The sequence below is a fragment of the Mauremys reevesii genome, linkage group 14, assembly GCF_016161935.1.
Source record: "Mauremys reevesii isolate NIE-2019 linkage group 14, ASM1616193v1, whole genome shotgun sequence".
Taxonomy (NCBI): domain Eukaryota; kingdom Metazoa; phylum Chordata; order Testudines; family Geoemydidae; genus Mauremys; species Mauremys reevesii.
Window position 1 is genome coordinate 20,782,926 of NC_052636.1, and position 20,369 is coordinate 20,803,294.

Genomic DNA, 20,369 nt, shown 5'->3' on the forward strand with positions numbered 1-20,369 from the left:
TCTGGAACACACCCATAGCTTGGATGGGTCATTCAGTCCTTTGTTCCAGGGTTCAGTTTGTAGAGAAGTTGCTCCAGAGGCAGGAAGGGGGATTGAAGACAAAATGGAGATGATGCAGCTGCCCTTTATATTCCTTTTGCCATGTGGCCTGTACTTCCTGTGTCCCAAACACAAGCTTCACAGCACATGGCATGGAAAAGCCTTGAAGTTCTCATTACACAGGCATATCCCGGCATGTCTTGCTGACTCAATAGGTGTATCCCCTTGGTCCTTTCCATGGGCTCATTGTACAGACGATGACTCTCAATGGGCCATGAAACAGGCTAGGCAGTGTTGATGCCAATATCATAGAATCATAGAATCTCAGGGTTGGAAGGGACCTCAGGAGGTATCTAGTCCAACCCCCTGCTCAAAGCAGGACCAAACGCAACTAAATCATCCCAGCCAGGGCTTTGTCAAGCCTGACCTTAAAAACCTCTAAGGAAGGAGATTCCACCACCTCCCTAGGTAACCCATTCCAGTTCTTCACCACCCTACTAGTGAATAAGTTTTTCCTAATATCCAGCCTAAACCTCCCCCTCTGCAACTTGAGACCATTACTCCTTGTTCTGTCATCTTCTACCACTGAGAACAGTCTAGATCCATCCTCTTTGGAACCCCCTTTCAAGTAGTTGAAAGCAGCTATCAAATCCCCCCTCATTCTTCTCTTCTGCAGACTAAACAATCCCAGTTCCCTCAGCCTCTCCTCATAAGTCATGTGCTCCAGCCCCCTAATCATTTTTGTTGCCCTCCGCTGGACTCTCTCCAATTTATCCACATCCTTCTTGTAGTGTGGGGCCCAAAACTGGACACAGGACTCCAAATGAGGCCTCACCAGTGCTGAGTAGAGGGGAATGATCACATCCCTTGATCTGCTGGAAATGCCCCTACTTATACAACCCAAAATGCCATTAGCCTTCTTGGCAACAAGGGCACACTGTTGACTCATATTCAGCTTTTCGTCCACCGTAACCCCTAGGTCCTTTTCTGCAGAACTGCTGCCCAGCCATTCGGTCCCTAGTCTGTAGCAGTGCATGGGATTCTTCCGTCCTAAGTGCAGGACTCTGCACTTGTCCTTGTTGAACCTCATCATATTTCTTTTGGCCCAATCCTCTAATTTGTCTAGGTCCCTCTGTATCCTAGCCCTACCCTCCAGCTTATCAACCACTCCTCCCAGTTTAGTGTCATCTGCAAACTTGCTAAGGGTGCAGTCCACACCATCCTCCAGATTGTTAATGAAGATATTGACTATGTCTGGGGGTGTCACCCAGAAACACTGCACAAATCTGGAAATACAGATATACCCTACATATCTATCACTCACAATACAAAGGTGATACAAACGTAGAAACAAAATTATCATACTTGGCAAATCATAATATTTTCACTGACACCTTACATGGCATATCTAGCACAATTCATTGCAATTTTATCAGATTATATTATTATTTTATTATTAATACCAAAGTGTGTCACAATTCCATACAGTGTCACACTTGGTAAACCAGTGAATTCCCTGGACCAGTTTCCCAGGTCCTTGAAGATGCCAAACACTGTGCTTATGAGGGATTGAAATACCCACATATCTGCTGGGAACACACACACAGACACTGTGTCAGTCTATACCCCTGTGTTCACTAGAAAATTATGATCAATTTTGTACGCAGTATGGCTTGTGAAGTATCATGTGAAAACGCATAATCTACTGAATATTATCCTCCTGTTAAAACGTGTAGTAACACTGTATGTAAAGTTATGAGATTTTACATTCATTCATTCATTCATGCCCATCACCCCAACCGGGGTATGGGCCGCCAACAACAGATCTTCATAGTCTTCTATCCTGGGCCATTCGCTCTAGCTGGTTCCAGGTATAGCCCATTTTTTTGCTATCAACCTGAAGGTCGCGTCGCCAGGTATTTCTTGGGAGTAGGGTCAGGTTGTTGCTCCTCATCTCTGCTGCAACCTGCGCCGTCTTTCCTGAATGAGATTTTACAGTATGAGATTACTGAAAAAGTTACAATTCTGGGGAACACCCACAGAGCAGTTCCTCAGAGACAGCAAGGCAAACAGCTGGTCAAACAGCCAGTCTCCTGCAAGGGGAAGGTGGGAAGAAGACATTTACATTCCATCACAGGGACCACTTGAAGTTGTTGTGGAAAATGACCACAAGATTGATTTTGAATCAGCTCAGCCTGAGGCTCTTTTCTTGGTTAAAAGTGTGCAGGGGGCAACAGCTATTGGAATACTGTCCCCCTGAGCTAAAAAATCACACAAGCCTTTTAAAGCTTAAAACCACAAACAATGACACATACGTTGCACGTTAATTTCCTTATTTGGAATATATTGCTCTCTGTATTGCAGGTCAAAAGCAAGCTGAACAATCAGTTTTCCATATTCAGCCTTTCCTGTTATTGTTATTACACCTGGTGATATGGGAGCAAGACACTGCATGTCTCAAGAAATGTCATTACCAACCTAGGCCATTTTCACATGCTGGGGTGCAATCCCGAGCAGTGAGGAGTTGTGTCATCTGTAATCCTGGGTGAGATTCAGTGTTCTGCTGCTGGAGATCCCCTGTCTGGATACCCCCAGCCAGCATTCAAGGACGCACCGAGTGTCTGTGTGATAAGTAACCCTGGACCGATGGCTCTGACTCCAGTTGCCTGCTTGTTACACCCCAAGCACATTCTGGTTTGGGTAGAGAAGGCTCAGGGTTTGAGAGAAGGCCGGGGGTAGGAAGCTTCTGTTTGTTATGCTGGACCCTAACCCCCAGTTTTACTTGAGTAAAGAGGAGATATTTGACACTGCGATACGGCTCCTGTGCTCTGTTCCCAAACTGTTCTGCAGCAGGGGAGGGTCTCTGGTAGTGTGTGTGTGTCACTGGCATATTGGGGTGATGCTGCCAGGGCCGGCCCTAACAGTTTTGCCGCCCCAAGGGAAAAAAAAGGAGCGCCGCCCGACCCCTCCCTGAGCGTTGCACCGCCCAAGTCCCCGCCCCCCCAGCGCCGCGCCGCGCCGCCCAAGTCCCCGCCCCCCCAGCGCCGCGCCGCCCAAGTCCCCGCCCCCCCAGCGCCGCGTCGTGCCGCCCATGTCCCCCCCCAGCGCGTCGCACAGCCCAAGTCCCCGCCCCAGCGCCGCCTGGCCAAATCAAAAACAACAAAAACAAACCCCGATCGCCGCCCCCTCCCAAGGTGCTGCCTCAAGCACGTGCTTGGTAGGCTGGTGCCTGGAGCCGGCCCTGGATGCTGCAACAGGACAGAGTAGAGGTTAGAGTACAGATGGTGTTGTGGGGGTGGCATGAACCTTCACTCTTCATTTCCCCTTCCAAGAACGGAGGGGACAGGACTCCTTACCCAGCGAGGTCACTGTCTCATAGTTCTCCTGCATGACACCCCTGTAGAGGGCTCTCTGAGTGGGGTCCAGCAGAGCCCACTCTTCCCTGGTGAAATACACAGCCACCTCCTCGAAGGTCACCGGCCCCTGAAAGAGCAAGAGTCCAACACTCAGTACCTGCTGCCCCACTCACAGCCCCACTATTCACGGAACAGCAGCACCAGGGAAATGGAAGCTCCGGGAGGCACATGTTAACAGAGTCCCACCCCACCTTGCCTAGAACAGACAGGCGGCATCAGAGGGTAGAAAGAGAGAACCTTTGTGTCTCCCAGCTGACAGACGGAGGCAGGGTCATCACATTTATCACATACCCACTAGCCAGAGCTTGATATAGGAGATGGGGCTGTCTCTGGACCCTACTGGTGTCTCCCTGGTAGGAATCCCAACGCTCTCCAAATTAAATATATGGAAGAAAGGGGAAGTCAATAGTAAAGAATAGAAGTTAGAAGGTCAGATTTGTAGAAAACTGGTAAAGAAAGCTATCAGAAATCAATGACCAATGAATGACAATAAGAAGGAAGATTTTAAAAGTATATTAAGTGCAAACTTAATCCTAACAATGGTACTTTACTAATAGAAATGGCAGAATTATCAAAAATAATGCAGAAGAGGTAAAAGTCCTCAATAAATATTTCTCTCCTGGATTTGGAGAAAAACAGATGATGTTCTCGTATCATAAGATGTTGATGGCGACACTCTTTCCATTCCAACAAGAAGTCATGAGGACATTAAACAGTAGCTATTAAAGTCAGGCATGTTTAAATCAGCGGGTCCAGATAACTTGTATCCAAGACTTTCTAAAAGACCTGAAGTCTGACATCTATATTCATCAAGAGAATGGTGCAGCCAATACTGGATTTCATTCATTAATAAAGAATCAAAGAAGGGTAATATGATTAGTGCCCACTAACAAAGGTTTAGAGAAAATAGAGCCTATCAAACTAACGGGATATCCTTATTGGATGAGATCAAAAGTTTGGTTGCAGCTAATAGTATTGATGTAATTTACCTAAACTTCTGTAAGGGATATGACTTGATCAGCACAATATTTTTACTAAAAAAACTAGACTGATACAAAATAAACATGGCATACATTAAATAGATTAAAAACTGTGATAGTAAATAGGGAACCATGGTCGAGTGGATTTCTTTCTAGCAGGTTCCCGCAGGGATTGGTTCTTGGCCCTGTGCTATTTAACATTCTTATCAATGACCTAGAAGAGAGTATAAAATCATCACTGATAAAGTTTGCAGTTGCCACAACGATTGGGGTTGTGAGTAGAATGAAGTGTGAGTAGATTCAGGCTCCATCACTGGGAGTCTGGGAAGTTGTCCCAGCCCTGGCTGGAGGGTTATTTCCTGTTCCACAAAGAGGGGAAGTTCCATTCCCAAATCCTGTGCCTTGAAATTAGGCCCTATCTGACACTACAGCCCATATTCATCATAGTGGTATGGTTATAATATGATTAGGACATAATTATGATGTATTTTGTACAAGATGCATCATGTGTGGTGTCACTGGAAAAGTTATAATTTGCTGAATATGATTATCCTATTTGTGTGCACATATCACGTTCGTATCTGAAGTTATGGATACTGACTCTGTATCTGTATTTCAAATGTGCTTACTCTGGGTAACACGCACAACGAGCCTTTCAGGTAGAACAATGAAGAAGCCAAACAGTCCTGATAGCTCATCAACAAATACAATGGACCGTGGAAGAGCTTAGCCTTCCTCTGAATGTTTCAGCCAGCCTATGAGTCATGGATACTATGACGCAGCAGGGCCTGTGACCAGACCACATGACACTAAACTCCATTTTAGTACCTGTATTTTTCCACAAACTGGACTGGGAACTGAATTTGGAACAAAGGGGTCATGCCATATGGAAAAGCTACATAAGGTGTGGTGTGACGTTATCTCTTGGTCTCATTCCCCGCACAAGAGAACTCCTGGAAACACCTGAGAAACAAAAACTGAAGTGGGGGAAGTGCTGCTCCCAGGATAAAGGGATTTCTAGCTTGTGTATGGAAACTTGGTGGACTGCTTGTATCAATTAGTCAGGGTGAGAAACTGCTAATTCAAATTCTATCCAGCTAGTATTTTAGGCTTAGTTTGAGTTTTGGTTATTTGCTAAATAATCTGCTTTGATCTGTTTGTTATCACTTATAATCACTTAATCTGTCTTTCTGCAGCTAATAAACTTGTTTTATGCTTTATCTTAACCAGCGTATTTTGACTGAAGTGTCTGGAGAAAATCTCAGCTTGGTTAGCACAAGCTCGCTGTGCACATCTGTCCCAGATCGAGGGGAAGGGGAACTATAATAATGAACTGACATTAGAGGGATTCCTGTGCACTATAAGATGGTATAATTCTGAATTTATACTACAGCAAGTGTGCAAGGTTGGGGAGCTGGGAAATTGGCTGTTGTCTCTATCTGTCATTGAGTGGCTTAGGTAAAGTGCTCAGGTAGCTTAGTTGGGTGTATGGCGTCACCTGCTGTTGTGTTGGGTGATAACAGGCCCTGGAGAGGCTGGCTGAATCTCCAGCAAATCAGTGTGAGAAGGGCCAGCCCAGCTTCAGGGTTAGAGGGCACAGCGGTTCCCAGAACCATCCCAGACTGCACCCCGGGGTGACAACCCATCACACCCAAAACTACATTAGTGTCAGCAGGTTTGTCACATCCTGTCCCCTCCCTTTCTCCGCCCAAGATATTTCCTGCCTCCCACCACCTCTAGCAATTCCCACCCTCCTATGCATTTACTGCTTCTCTCCCTCCAAGCAGAACCCACCACCAGCTCCCTGAGAATCCCTTACCTGAGCCAGCTCCATTGCAGCCATTTCCTTCCCCCTGGGAGGACGGGATGATCTAGAGCAAACCATGGATGTTATTCTGTAGCCTGCTGGGGTGAAAAGGGCAAGGTGTAAGAATTCAGACGGGGCTTTTGTCCATTCCACAAGCCGATTCCCCCCAGGATTTTCCCCTGCTAATGGACATTCTAGGTTCTGCCACACTGTGAAGCACAGAGTGACCTTATCCCAGTACAGGCCTAGCCCCCTCCCACCAGGGTGTAACCCTCTGACACAGGGTGACACCCTCCCAGTAACAGTCTCTCTGTTACACTTATCAAGTTTGTGGACAATACCAAGCTGGGAGGGGTTGAAAGTGCTTTGGAGGATTGGATTAAAATTCAAAATGATCTGGACAAACTGGAGAAATGATCTGAAGTAAATAGGATGAAATTCAGTAGGGACAAGTGCAAAGTACTCCACTTTGGAAGGAACAATCAGAGGCCAGAGAAGAGCAGAATCCAAGGAGTCACTTTGGGGGATTCTCCCTGTCACTGTCCCCAAGGCAGCTCTCTCAGGTTTACAAAGTTGTTTGATGTTCCAGCCTTTATACAGTCTCTCCTGGGAGTGCCCCTTTCATGGGCTGGGCCTAGTTTTAGTTTTCGGTAGTTAACAATCTTGGTTTATTGTTTATCTAACCAGTGTGTTTGGATTAAAGTGTGTTGGAAACTCCGTTTCGGATAACAAGCTGGTGCATGTCATTTTCCACTGATCAAATGGCAGACTTCATATGAGCTTGTGTTGTTCAGTAGCGTGCTGGACAGTGCAAGACGTACATTTCTGGGGGAAAGTTGGGCACTTGAGAATTTGCTGGTTTTCTCCTGAGGTGTAATTCATGAGTGGCTGTCTAGCAGGACTCAATACTGTGTAGCTGGGAGTTAGTTACATGCTGGAGACTGTGTGTTAATTGGCCAAGAGGGGCTGTTCTCGTGGGAAAACAGTGGAAAAGGCACCCCAGGTTGGAGAACTGAGGGGACACAGCTATTTAACAGTCCAGATTGTACTCTGGCTAATGTCACAGACACTCTTATGACAGAGCCTCTTACAACACAGAGAAAGTTAATCCATGTCCCAGAAATCGAAGACTCCAGACAGAGGGCAAGTGTCCCTGGCACTGCTTCTTGCTGACAGAGAGGTTCAGAGACAGCGAGAGAGTCCTGGGGAAGCTGGGAACAGTAACCATCGGCTGGTGGGATTCAGTGGAGAAAGGGAACAGGAAGGGCAGGGATATTACTGAATGCAGGATCTCCGCAATGCTAGATATTAGGATAGCACATAGTGCAGCCCATTGGAAAACATAATCCCAACTATACATACAGAATGATGGGGTCTAAATTAGCTGTTTCCAGTCAAGAGATGGATCTTGAAGTCACTGTGCATAGTTCTCTGAAAACATCCATCGAATGTGCAGCAGCAATGAAAAAAAGCGAGCAATGTTGGAAATAATAAAGAAAGGGATAGATATGATAGAATATATCATATATCATAATTGTAGAAACAGCAAATAAATCCATGATAGACCCACATCTTGAATACTGCATGCAGATGTTGTCGCCCCATCTCAAAAAAAGATATATTGGAATTGGAAAAGGTTCAGAAAAGGGCAACACAAATGATTAGGGGTATGGAACAGTTATGCCAGACCTAACTCCCAGTTTCACTTGAGCAAACAGGAGCTATTTGACACTGTGCGATATGGCTCCTGCGCTCTGTTCCCGAAGTGTTCTGCAGCAGGGGAGGGTCTCTGGTAGTGTGCGTGTGTCACTGGCATATTGGGGTGATGCTGAAACAGGACAGAGTAGAGGTGGCATTGGGGGCTGGTGTGAACCTTAACTCTTCATTTCCCCTTCCAAGAACCGAGGGGACAGGAACCCTTACCCAGCGAGGTCACAGTCTCATAGTTCTGCTGCATGACATCCCAGTAGAGGGCTCTCTGAGCGGGGTCCAGCAGAGCCCACTCTTCCCTGGTGAAATGCACAGCCACCTCCTCGAAGGTCACCGGCCCCTGAAAGAGCAAGAGTCCAACACTCAGTACCTCTTTCCCCACTCACAGCCCCACTATTTGCGGCAGAGAGGAGCCAATCAAATGGAAGCTCTGGGTGGATCGCAGTCAACAGAGTCCCACCCCCACCCCGCTCAGCGTATCCAGCAAATACCAGGATGAGGGGTCGAAGAGAGAGCCCCTTGTCTCTCCCAGCAGATCCATCACACACCTACTAGCCACCGACCGATACAGGAGATGGAGCCCCTAGCAGGGTCCAGGGAGAGCTCCCTGGTAGGAAGCCCAATAACCTCCTCCTTGTGAGGAGCAGGATATGAAGGGAGAGGCAGCTCCAATAAGCCTGACTCATGGGTGCCCCCTTCATATCTCACAGCAGCCGCTGGTTAGTGAGCTCAGGCTCCAGAGCTGGGAGTCTGGTCAGTTTGACTAGCTCCATGTAGGTGGGCTATTTTCTTTCTTCACAAATTAGGGCATTTCCACCTCCGAACCTCCTGGGTCTGTTCCTAGAATCTAGGCCACTTATTAAATAACTCCCAGCAGGTTTGCCACACCCTGGCCTCCTCCTTTCCCCACACTGTGAATTTCCTGCCCTGCACCAACCTCCAAACCAGACTGTGCAAACCTTCCCATCTCCAGTGTATTTGCTCTCCCTCTCCTCCAGCAGGAACCCACCAGCAACCCCCCGATAATCTCTACCTGAGTTGGCTCCACTGCAGCCATTTCTCTTCCCTGTCCCACGTCAGGCTGGGATGAGCTGGAGCAAAACATGGACGCCATTCTGCAGCCTGTCTGGGGGAGAAGGGCAGTTGTGGGCGTTTCAGAACCAGTTTTAGTTAATTTCACATCAGAATTCCCCCAGCCCTTTCCCTGCAGACAGACACCCTAGATCCTGCCATGCTGGGAAATGCTCAATCTGTTTATTACAATGTAGATCTAGCCTCTCCTGCCAGGCTAAGCCCAGACACATTTTTAACCTCCCTTCTCCCTCCCCTCACCCCCTAACAAAGTCTCTGAACACAAGGCTAGAAACCAAAGGAGTCACTGTGGGGGATCCCTCGGACACTGACCCCACGGCAGCCACACCCCAGCAGGGGGAATATGGAGTCAGGAACTGGCTTTTCCTCTGTCTGATCCTTGTTTTGTCCACTGGAAAGTGGTTCTGCCCAGAGATGCAGCAATACATGTGTCTGGGCGGACTAGAGAGCTGGAAATCTCTCCCCGCTCATTTCTACCACTGCCCCTTTCAGTCTCTCCTTCCTGTCCTCTGGCTGGGACAGTCCCATTCCTGCGGGCTTTGCTCTCCCATGGCTGGATTTTCTCCTGGCAATTGCTACTGGGAGGAGAAATGAGGAGGGGCTGTTTGTGCAGAGTCACTTTCTTGCCAGTCCCCAGCACTTTCCCTGAGGTCTGTCAGTTACCTGGAGACTCTGGCTCAGAATTTAGTATTAACAGGGCCCAGGGCTGCCCTAGGGGGCTAGGACCAGCTGGAGAAAGTCATCCCCTGGGCCAGGCAGAGAAGCAGCTTTAATTCAGGTCACTTCCCAGCATAGAACCCCACTGGGGGAGCAGCAGCTGCTAAGCCTGGTCTCCCCAATCACAATGGAGGCTGCAGCGTCTGACCCAGGAAGCTGAACCCCAATATCCTGAGCAGAGAGGGACAGAGCGTTTGAGCAGCTTCCCTCCTTTAGCTCTCTGGGGAGAGCAGCTAATGAGAACCCCTCCTCACAGGGAGAATTGCTAATCTCATTTGCCCCACTGTCCATCCGGAGTCACTCCTTGTCTTTCCATACAGTGACTCTGGATTAACAATGGTCTCAATGAAACCAGAGTTCAGAAACAATGAGTCCAGAATGCTGTGGAAGAGACCATTGTGTGGCAGCGCTGACCCCCTTCCCTCCTCCCTCACCCCCAGATCCAGGACAAGGACTGGACAATCTAGGACAATGGAACTGGAAGTTCCTGCAGTTTTCAAGAGGGGAGCAGAGCAAAAATCTGTGATTTCACCTCACAGTGTCTGATAAGTGGCTAGAAATTTATCACAGTGACTGGGCCTGGCCGGGGAATGTCGGGCAGTGCTTGGAGCCAGGATTCTGGCATAAGCTAATCAGGGAGAAGAAGAGGGGTCAGGAGCAGCCCCTAGAGCCCCAGCCAGCCCCCACCCCCAGATATTCCCTGGGACCCAGCCCCCAGAGTCCCTGGCCAGGGACCTCAGATACCACTCAGAGCCCCACGGGCCAGAGAACCCCCACCAGACCTTCATTGCCAGGTAGGGAATCCCAAAAGGTTCCCCCCCACCAAGAGACCACAACAGCCAGAGACCCCCCAAAAGGGACCCCCACTGGGAACTCAGTCCCTCACTGCCTGCCTAGGATCCCCCCCTGCCGCCCTCCAGCAGGATCTGCCCTGCCCTTTGCCTGGCACCCCCTCCTCCCCCCTGCGGGATCCCCTGGTGCTTTACAGGGGCACCCCCTGGCCTAGCGCCGGGGATTCTCCCACACACACTCTGAGCACTGGGCACGGCAGCGATCCCAGGAGTCTGCGGGGGAAGCCCAGACAGAGCCCCTGGCACAGCACCAGGCTCCCTCTAACCCCCTGTCCCGCCTCCCCAAGAGACGCCCACCCCGGCTGTTCTGCAGCCAACAGGCCCCCAGCGATACCCACCTCCAGGACCCACAGCCTCAGGGCTGGGCACATCACACCCACACCCTGAAACCCCAAATCTCCAGAACCCACCAACCTCACTAGGGTACCCCCTGCCCAGCCACCCAGAGGCCTCCCCCCACCACAATCCCCCTTCAGCTGCTATCTCCCCCCACAGCCCCTCCCCACCCAGCAACACTGTTACCTCACAGTGCCTGAGAAGTGGATAGAAAGTGACCACCGCCCCCTGCTGGCCAGTCACACAGGCAGAGGGAGCCCTGGGGGATGTCTCTTGAACAGGAGAATGGAAGGCCTGGAGGGACAAAATAGGTAAGAAATGTCCATGGCCTGTCACTAGGAAATAATGGCCACCCTGGATCCACCCCAGAAGTGGCTACATCTTAGCACTGCCCAGTTACCCAGAGGCCACCAGATGATGCCAATAGCCGGGGGCAGGATTTCTCTGGGCTACTGAAATGTTTCAGGGGGTTGGTGAGTGAGCTCAGCCTTGCATCCATCCCTGATGTTTCATGGACTAACAGCAGCAGCGTAAAGAAAGAGCTGAGCCAATATCTCACTCTCAGAGGGGAAGGTGGCCACGTCCCCTCTGTGACCTCCAGGGGAATAAGGCAGCGCTTCAAAGGAAAACGTTAGAAGTGGCAGGGGAGAAATAGGAAAGGAAAACGCCCCTTTTCTCAGGAGATACAAACTCGACTCCCTCCTGTCTCTATCACCAGTGGATTTAGCCTCCCTCCTTGTGAGCTGTCAATAAAATAAAGAGGCAACAAGGTGGTTTGGCACAAACAAAGGTCAGTGTAGTCAGGATAAAGGTACAGAAAACTGGGGGAAGAAGCGAAAATGCAAACTTAATGAATCCAATCAAACAGCGACTGGCTTTGGGAGCTTAACACTCAGGCCCAGAAACCCTCCCTTGGAAACCGGAAAAGACTAAACGATGTCCCAGCACAGAAACCTTTCCCCCCTGTGCAGGTGCAGCGGGTCCCACGGGCCGGCGCGAGGCCCAGGACCTTCTACTCTCCGGCTGGTTTAGAGCCGTTGAGGAGGAGCCCTGGGGAGTCCAGACGACGGGTGGGTTTCGTCGCTGGCAGGGAGGCCCTGTGGGAGGCTGGACACCAGGGATGCAGGACGGCAGGAATGGGGGTGACAGGCCTCCTGTTCCTCAGTCTCACGGCGGGACCCAGGGGGCTCGTCACTCTCCGGCTCGGGAGCGCTGGGAAGACCCGACCGTGGACGGGCCGTCGCTGGGGGGGGGACGGCCCCGCGCAGGCGCTGAGCACGTCCTTATATCACTTCTGTGGCGGGAAAAGTGCTGAGGAGATGGAACGCTGAGGGCTGGTTTTGGCGGGAAAAACCGGTTTGGACTGGTTTGAGCCTGTCCCCTGATGGTAAACAAGTCCCCTCTCAGAGATGGAGACCAGGGGTCAATAGTTCATATGCTCCAGATTGGATCTTATTTTAAAGCCAGTGATTTAACATAAGAACATAAGAAAGGCCGTACCGGGTCAGACCAAGGGTCCATCTAGCCCAGTATCTGTCTACCGACAGTGGCCAATGCCAGGTGCCCCAGAGGGAGTGAACCTAACAGGCAATGATCAAGTGATCTCTCTCCTGCCATCCATCTCCACCCTCTGACGAACAGAGGCTAGGGACACCATTCTTACCCATCCTGGCTAATAGCCATTTATGGACTTAGCCACCATGAATTTATCCAGTTCCCTTTTAAACATTCTTATAGTCCTAGCCTTCACAACCTCCTCAGGTAAGGAGTTCCACAAGTTGACCGTGTGCTGTGTGAAGAAGAACTTCCTTTTATTTGTTTTAAACTTGCTGCCTATTAATTTCATTTGGTGACCCCTAGTTCTTGTATTACAGGAATAAGTAAATAACTTTTCCTTATCCACTTTCTCAACATCACTCATGATTTTATATGCCTCTATCATATCCCCCCTTAGTCTTCTCTTTTCCAAGCTGAAGAGTCCTAGCCTCTTTAATCTTTCCTCATATGATTAGGGGTTTAGAGAGGGTCCCATTTTAGTTGCCCTTTTCTGAACCTTTTCTAGTGCTAGAATATCTTTTTTGAGGTGAGGAGACCACATCTGTACACAGTATTTGAGATGTGGGCGTACCATGGATTTATATAAGGGCAATAATATATTCTCAGTCTTATTTTCTATCCCCTTTTTAATGATTCCTAACATCCTGTTTGCTTTTTTGACCGCCTCTGCACACTGCGTGGACATCTTCAGAGAACTATCCACGATGACTCCAAGATCTTTTTCCTGACTCGTTGTAGCTAAATTAGCCCCCATCATGTTGTATGTATAGTTGGGGTTATTTTTTCCAATGTGCATTACTTTACATTTATCCACATTACATTTCAATTTACTTCATAAACATCTTATTAACCAACTAACTGAACATATTGAACAGTTTATACTTCTCACACCTAACAGTGTTTGTCCTCCAGATGTGTTTACAGGTGTGGAGTTGTGGGGGAGAGAGGCCAATTCATGTCTCTACCCCCCCTTTCATAGTTTCTTCCAACTGGCTAGGAAGTACCTTTGCTAGGATGTGAGTCAAGCAGTGTCCATTGTCTCTGTGCTATCTTGGAGAAGTCTGCATTGTACCCGGTTCCTGGGATAGTCCTTGGGAGTGTGGATCTCTTTAATAGGCCAGCAGCGAGTCTGGCTCCTCCATTGTCACACCTGAAAGGCTGGTGGTGGGCATTTCCCAACCTCATCTCAGTTACACACACAGAGCAAAACTTCCCAGCCAATGCTACACACACAATCCAACACAATATTAAGGTTCAACAGACCAAGACTTTTGAAATGATACCTCACCAGGCAGACTTTGTACAAACCGTATCATCATTATAGGAGACTGGTGAATATAGGGCTTCCAGGGTGCTGCTCTGAGCACAGCGTGCCACACCTGGGCTGACATTGCAATGGAGATGTACCCTTAGAGTCCATCTCTCCTGGGATAAAGATGGCAGCATGGCTGGCCTGGACCATCTGACGTGGGCTCATGAAGCTAAAGCTGAGAGGCTAAAAACTGTGGTGCAGATATTTCTGTTCACACTGAAGCCTGGGTTCGGAAACCCTCACCCGTCGTGGGGTCTCAGAGACTGGGCTCAAGCCCATCTGTCTGCACTGTAATTTTATAGTCTTGCAGCCCAAGCCGCATAACCCTGAGTCAGCTGACCTGGGCTTTGCGACAGGTGCCCTGGGTGTGTTAATCACAGTGTAGACATAACATTAGGCTACGTCTCCAGTGCAATGAAACACCCACGACTGGCCCGTGTCACATTAATCAGGGTCATGCGGCTTGGGCTGTAAAGTTGCAGTGTCCGTGTCTCGGCTCAGGCTCAGTCCCCTGCTCCAGGAGCCCAGAAGGTTGGGAGGGGATTTAGCAAGTGGAAATGGTAAAACCGCAGGGGAGTATTACCCTGGACTCATGGCATTTCTCCATTGGTCTGTCTGCTCTGGGGCAGGGACAGAAACACGTCCTGCTGCTTTTGTTGTTTCAAAGAGCGGTTTAGGATTTTCATTCTCACTCTGTGCACAAAATAGGACTCAACCCTTGGCATAAACTAAACGAGCTGCCCACAGATTCTGGCAGCCACAATAAGCATTTGGTGTGAGAGCTCAGACCTGCCCCTGTCCCAGAGGGATGGGGTCGTCTGTGAGGGGACTGGACCACTGACCTATCAGCTCCTAACTCCCAAACTTTCAGTAACTCTATCCTCAGTGCCTGTGAGTGTAATTTAAACCATAAGAAAAACCACACTAGGCTAGACCGATGGTCCATCTAGCTCTGAATCTTGTCTTCTGACAGTAGCCAGTACCAGGTGCCCCAAAAGCAACTCAGTAGTAAGGTACCACTGGAACTTGAACCCAGGATCTCCTGTATACAAAACAGTGGTTTTAGCCAGCTAAGCCATGGTGCCTACAGCTGCTGAAGGGATCATGTCTACACACACCTGACTCTCTGCCAACCTCTATCTGGGCCTGACAAGCTTTGCTGGTGTTTGGATTCAGTAAAGCAGAGGAGCAGGGGAAGTTTTACTCCCAAGGTTCTTTGGACAGGTCGACACTACAAAATTAGATCGGTGTAACTACATTACTCAGGGGTGTAAAAAATTTACCTCCCTAAGCAATGCAGTTATATCAACCTAACCCCGGTGCAGATAGCGCTGTGCCAACAGGAGGGCTTCTTCCATCAACATAGCTTGTGGAGGGGCTTGGTTAGTGAAGATGAAGAGAATAGGTGGCCCATGGCTCTTGCATTTGGGGAGGCTGGGTGTGAGCGCTGGAAGCTCCCTGGAAGTGGGGGGCCCATTGGTGCCCAGACCATGGCACTGCCCCCCACCCTTCTCTCTCTGAGGCCCCACCTGTGCTCCCCCCTTGCTCCTATTTGGCCACTTCCCACCCCCCGCTCTTCCTCTTTGGCTGAGGAGGGCTGAGCCACCTTTCGCTTGCTCCTCTCCTCCCACAAGGCCTTCCTGCCTCCTGCTCGTGCCTCTCCACCCCCTACCACAAGGTCTGCCCACCAGCCGCCACCGCTCTGACCCATCCCTGCAACCCACCCTGCCCACCACCCACACCTCTCTGCCTCTCCCCTGACACCTGCCCTCTGCCCCCACCTCCGAGACCTGCTCTGCCCACCGCTCAAACCTCTCTGCCCCATCCCCGAGACCCACCCTGTCCACGTCTTTCTTCAGTCATCTGTTGTTATTCCATGAAGCATCAAGAATGGAATAAAAAGCTGAGTTTACTCCAGGGTGAGGAAACAAAGAAGCCACCAACCCCCCGGCATTGCTGCTTTAGTTAAAATGTTTAGTTAAAACAGCTATTGAATGTCCTCCCTATGCCCCTTGTGTCACCAGAGCACATCCATGCTAGCAGTTCGTGGATGGCAACAGAGAGCAGTGCACTGTGGGCAACTATCCTACTGTGCAACTGGCTGCAGGGTGTTTTGGGAAGGGTTTGCAATGCCTCACGGACTGGTACAGCATCACATGATGCAGGTTTCTCTATCCCACCGTTCCACGGGCATCTTACTAGATTGCCAGCTGCTTTTCAACTGCAGTGTGTGTGGCGGGGTAGAGACTGTTTGTGTTCTGGGGAGAGACAGTGTGTGTGCCGGGGGAAGAGTGACTGTGTTGAGCTAGGTAGGAGCGGATCATTATTACCCCTACTCGAAAGAGAGAGAAGCTCAGGCTGAGAAAGGAGAATTGACTTCTCTTAGGTCACACAGCCAGTCAGGGGCAGAGTTGGGAATAGGACCCAAAAGCCCTGATTTTCAATCTAAACATCGGATCTTGAATTTCATACACTGAATGACCTGAATAAAGTGCTCACAGATGAGCTCCAGATCAACAACAGTGCACACAAATTATTCAGCAAGTATTTGAGAACTGCAACATTTGAGAGAATCATGAACTGCTCAGAGACCATTAATGTAGAGAAGCAGCAAAATTCATCAAACATAGAACTGGTTCTGACTTATTTACTTGGTCTTAAAAGAGAACAAGGACCTGAGTCTCCTCCCTGTCAATAACGCCCTGCTCAGCCAATCAGGGTAGAGACTGAGGACGGGAGGCTGAGGGTTCTCACCAGAGAGCCCAAAGGATGGCCCAGGTCACTGGTGGGGATCACTGCCCGAGCACTATTTCAGCCCCACATTTTTGGGTGGACCTCCCACAGTGGGAGCTGCAGAGCACTCCACCGCAACACACACACACACCCCCCTACCTCCTGGTGTTGGGAGAACAGGAAAAAGGACAAAAGAAGCAAGAGACAAAGAGAAAGGAGGGAGGGATGGATGGAGAAAAACGTGAAACAAAAAGGAGAAACCCTAATCTCCCCAGTGATTCTAAGGGACAAAATCCCAGGTGCGGAATAAAATTCTGCCTCCTTAAGCTCGTGTTTTCCATGCCTAGAATTCAACTCTCACCAGCTGGATCAGACTGAACAGGTTTCAAACTTCCAGGAGGCTCTTACCTTGTAAACAGGGACTGCTGTTTTCCAGTAAAATCACTAAAAGGGAAGGAGAAAACTCGAAAGAGTTTCCTCCTGGCGCTCACGTCCGTGAACCCGAATACTCTCTCAGTCCTCAGAGACCTGGAAAAGGAGACTTGCGGAAGCAAAGCCACAGGGGTCTCTGAGGTTTCCCTGGCCCCTCGCCCCGGTCCTGCCTGGCTGATGTCAGCATCTCTCTGTGAGGTCACCACCTCCCCACCACCTTGGACCAATAGTCTGAGGTCCTGCAAAAGGCCTTTGTGATGTCACTGCCACACCTCTCCCTTTCTGTGCCAATGTCCTGCCCCTGGCCAGGCACTTTGGAGGTTTGAGCTACTCCCTGTGGATCACCCCACTCAAGGAGCGTTCGTTCTAGGCAGCAAGCCGGCTAGACAGGGAAACATCAGATGCTGCTCCCAATGCTACACTCAGTTTTTCAGAAATTAGTCGACTTTATGGCCAGAAGAAACCATTAGAGCATCTAATCTGACCCCCTGCATATCACAGGCCTCCTGTATGGCACAATAGCATGTGTGAGAGAGGGGCTGACGAGGCGAGTGGGTGGGCAGTGGTAAAAGGGTGGGTGAGCCTGCAGCACGGAAGGCAGGGGGCTGAGGAGGCGAGTGGGAGGGGCTGGTGAGCTGGCAGCAGGGGACTGAGGAGACGAGCTATGAGTCGGTGGCTGACCTGTTCTGCTGATCTGGTCTGGCTCCCAGCCCCTCTCCAAGGGTTGCAGCTGGCTGGAGGTGCTGCCTTCCTCAGTCCCACCTCATTCACTCCACAGAGCAACTGATTACAAAGTGGGGGGAAGATCTTATTCTACTTCTAGCAAAAAGACATTTTCTTTTTACCTTAATTATACTACCTTAGAGGCCCGCTATAACATATTACCAAGGTTCAATGCCACCATTTTGGCGGGGCAGTGCTGGGGAAGGAGGGTTTGTTTCCACGGGGTGGATGACGCTTGGGGGTGATTGTTTCGGGGAGGGGCTTGGCGGCACTGGGGGGTGGTGTTCGGTGAGGCCGGGGGGTTTCATCCCTCAGCTGTTTTCTTTGGAGTAATATTGCCCTCGCGCTTCTACGAGTTGTGCAGGCCTAGACTAAACCAGAGACTCTGGACTCAGCATTCAAGTATCCTGCAATCTGAACTTCACATCTGATACATTCCCTCATTGGCTGCCATCGTTTGGCCAGCAGGGAAGTGCTTCTTGTCCAAGAAGGCAGCCAGATTGGGACCCGTAGGCATGGAATGGCTCTGAAGGAATCAGCTGTTTCTCTCTGTGCTTCATCTAACTTTGGATCCAAATGGTAAAAGACAGTTGTTCCCAATTTAATCATGGCGTCCTTCAGGAGTGTGATCGATGCCACTTAACTAGGGAGCAGGTACTAAAAATAGTTTACCTGGGCCACAGGTCACCATAGCTTCCATCTCAGGAGTGAAAATCAACCACTAGTACCTGCAATTTCTACCCGAGTTCTTGTAAAATCTTTGACCTTACTTGGAGTAATTTTACACTTCTTTGGTGTAGAATTCTTCACCAACCGCACAACAGATCAGTAGCGACAGTGAGGTACAACTCCCCCAAATATGCCCTTTTATTTCTTTAATCTGGAGGCACAGATTTAAATTAGGGACTAAATTCAGGTGCGATTTAGAATCCCTGTAAGACAACAAATGTCAGGTCTCTATTAAAAAGAGGTATCTTTCTGCAGCTATATCACATTCAAACGGATTTCATTTTCTACACATTTGCAGCATCTCCCAGGGGTGAGCTGATGAGAAAAGTCACTTCCATTTTTCCCATCTCTACCTCAGTAGGGATTGTATTTCCCAAATAATAGGCAACATGCAGCTAATGAGGAAGGAGATCTCTTCAGGAGCCACTTCCCGCAGGGCCTGGGCCACAACTGCTTTGAGAGCCCAATGCATGGGTACTTTGTTTAATTACAAGTTATTTATGAGGGAATCCTCTTCCCAGCCCTTTAGAAAAAATACTGACCTAACCAACTGCACAACAGGGGGATTGGGATGGTGATGGGGAATAAGGGACTCCCTCTGATTTACCCCATCTTCTTCCGTTGTTACAGAGGGTGAAATGACATTTTCCCCTATCCCTCCCCTCCCCTGTTCCTGCTCTTTGTTATAGTTCAATATATTTTAAGTGAGAAAAATGGTAGTAAAAATATCTGCTCTGCAGCACAACCTGAACCAACATCAGAGCAACTGGGAGTGAAACAACTTCTTCCCCAAGAGTGAACTCGATGACTAACAATGGCTTTGAAATGGGGGAACAGTACAACCATGATGCTCAGGGTTGGTTTAGACTAGGAAAAGTGATGGAGTTTAGGTCAGGTCAAGGGGGAAGCTAATGCCAACCCCTGCACCTGGGCTGCATCTGCTCTACAACTATAATTGTCTTGTTACACCAAGATCACTAACTTGAGCAGCCAACGCCATGTGCAGCCCTAGTGGATGTCAGGCACAGGCAGTTTTAGCCTCAGTGTAGCTTGTTGGAATCAAACCTCTCTCCCACCTGGAGCTGACGAACATTCCTGGCAGGAGGGACACACACTCCTACGACTCAGAAGGAAAGGAGTTGATAGAAAAGATCACAGGACTGACCCCAAAGAAGGGTGAGCTGCAAAAGGCAGAAGCAGGCAACTGATCTGGGGGAGCTGACACACCACGGTGAAGATGGTGCAAAAATCACTATGTGGGAATTAGATTTTTTTTTTTTTAATCACATTTGCTTTCTCCAGCCCTAGTCAAGGGATTTATAACAGTTCTCTCTCATGGATTTTCTGATGTGTAATAAGGTTTGAGCTCTGATTGAAGCTTTTCCCACACTCAGAGCATGTGTAGGGCTTCTCCCCTGTGTGGATTCTCCTGTGTGCACTCAGGACAGAGCTGCGATTGAAGCTTTTCCCACACTCAGAGCACGTGTAGGGCTTCTCCCCTGTGTGGATTCTCTCATGTCTGATAAGGGTTGAGCTCTGATTGAAGCTTTTCCCACACTCAGAGCACGTGTACGGCGTCTCCCCTGTGTGGATTCTCTCATGTCTGATAAGGGTTGAGCTCAGCTTGAAGCTTTTCCCGCACTCAGTGCACGTGTAGGGCTTCTCCCCTGTGTGGATTCTCCTGTGTGCGCTCAGGGCAAAGCTCTGCTTGAAGCTTTTCCCGCATTCAGGGCACGTGTAGGGCGTCTCCCCTGTGTGGATTCTCTGATGTGTGATAAGGTGAGAGCTCCAAATGAAGCTTTTCCCGCACTCAGAGCACGTGTAGGGAGTCTCACATCTGTGGATTCTCTCATGTCTGATAAGTGTTGAGCTCTGCTTGAAGCTTTTCCTGCACTCAGAGCACGTGTAGGGCATCTCCCCTGTGTGGATTCTCTC

General features: G+C 49.4%; 1 pseudogene; it reads right to left on the reverse strand.

Moving 5' to 3' along the window:
* The window catches only part of LOC120381541, a 682,838-nt pseudogene extending 662,469 nt beyond the window's left edge, over window positions 1-20,369 (reverse strand).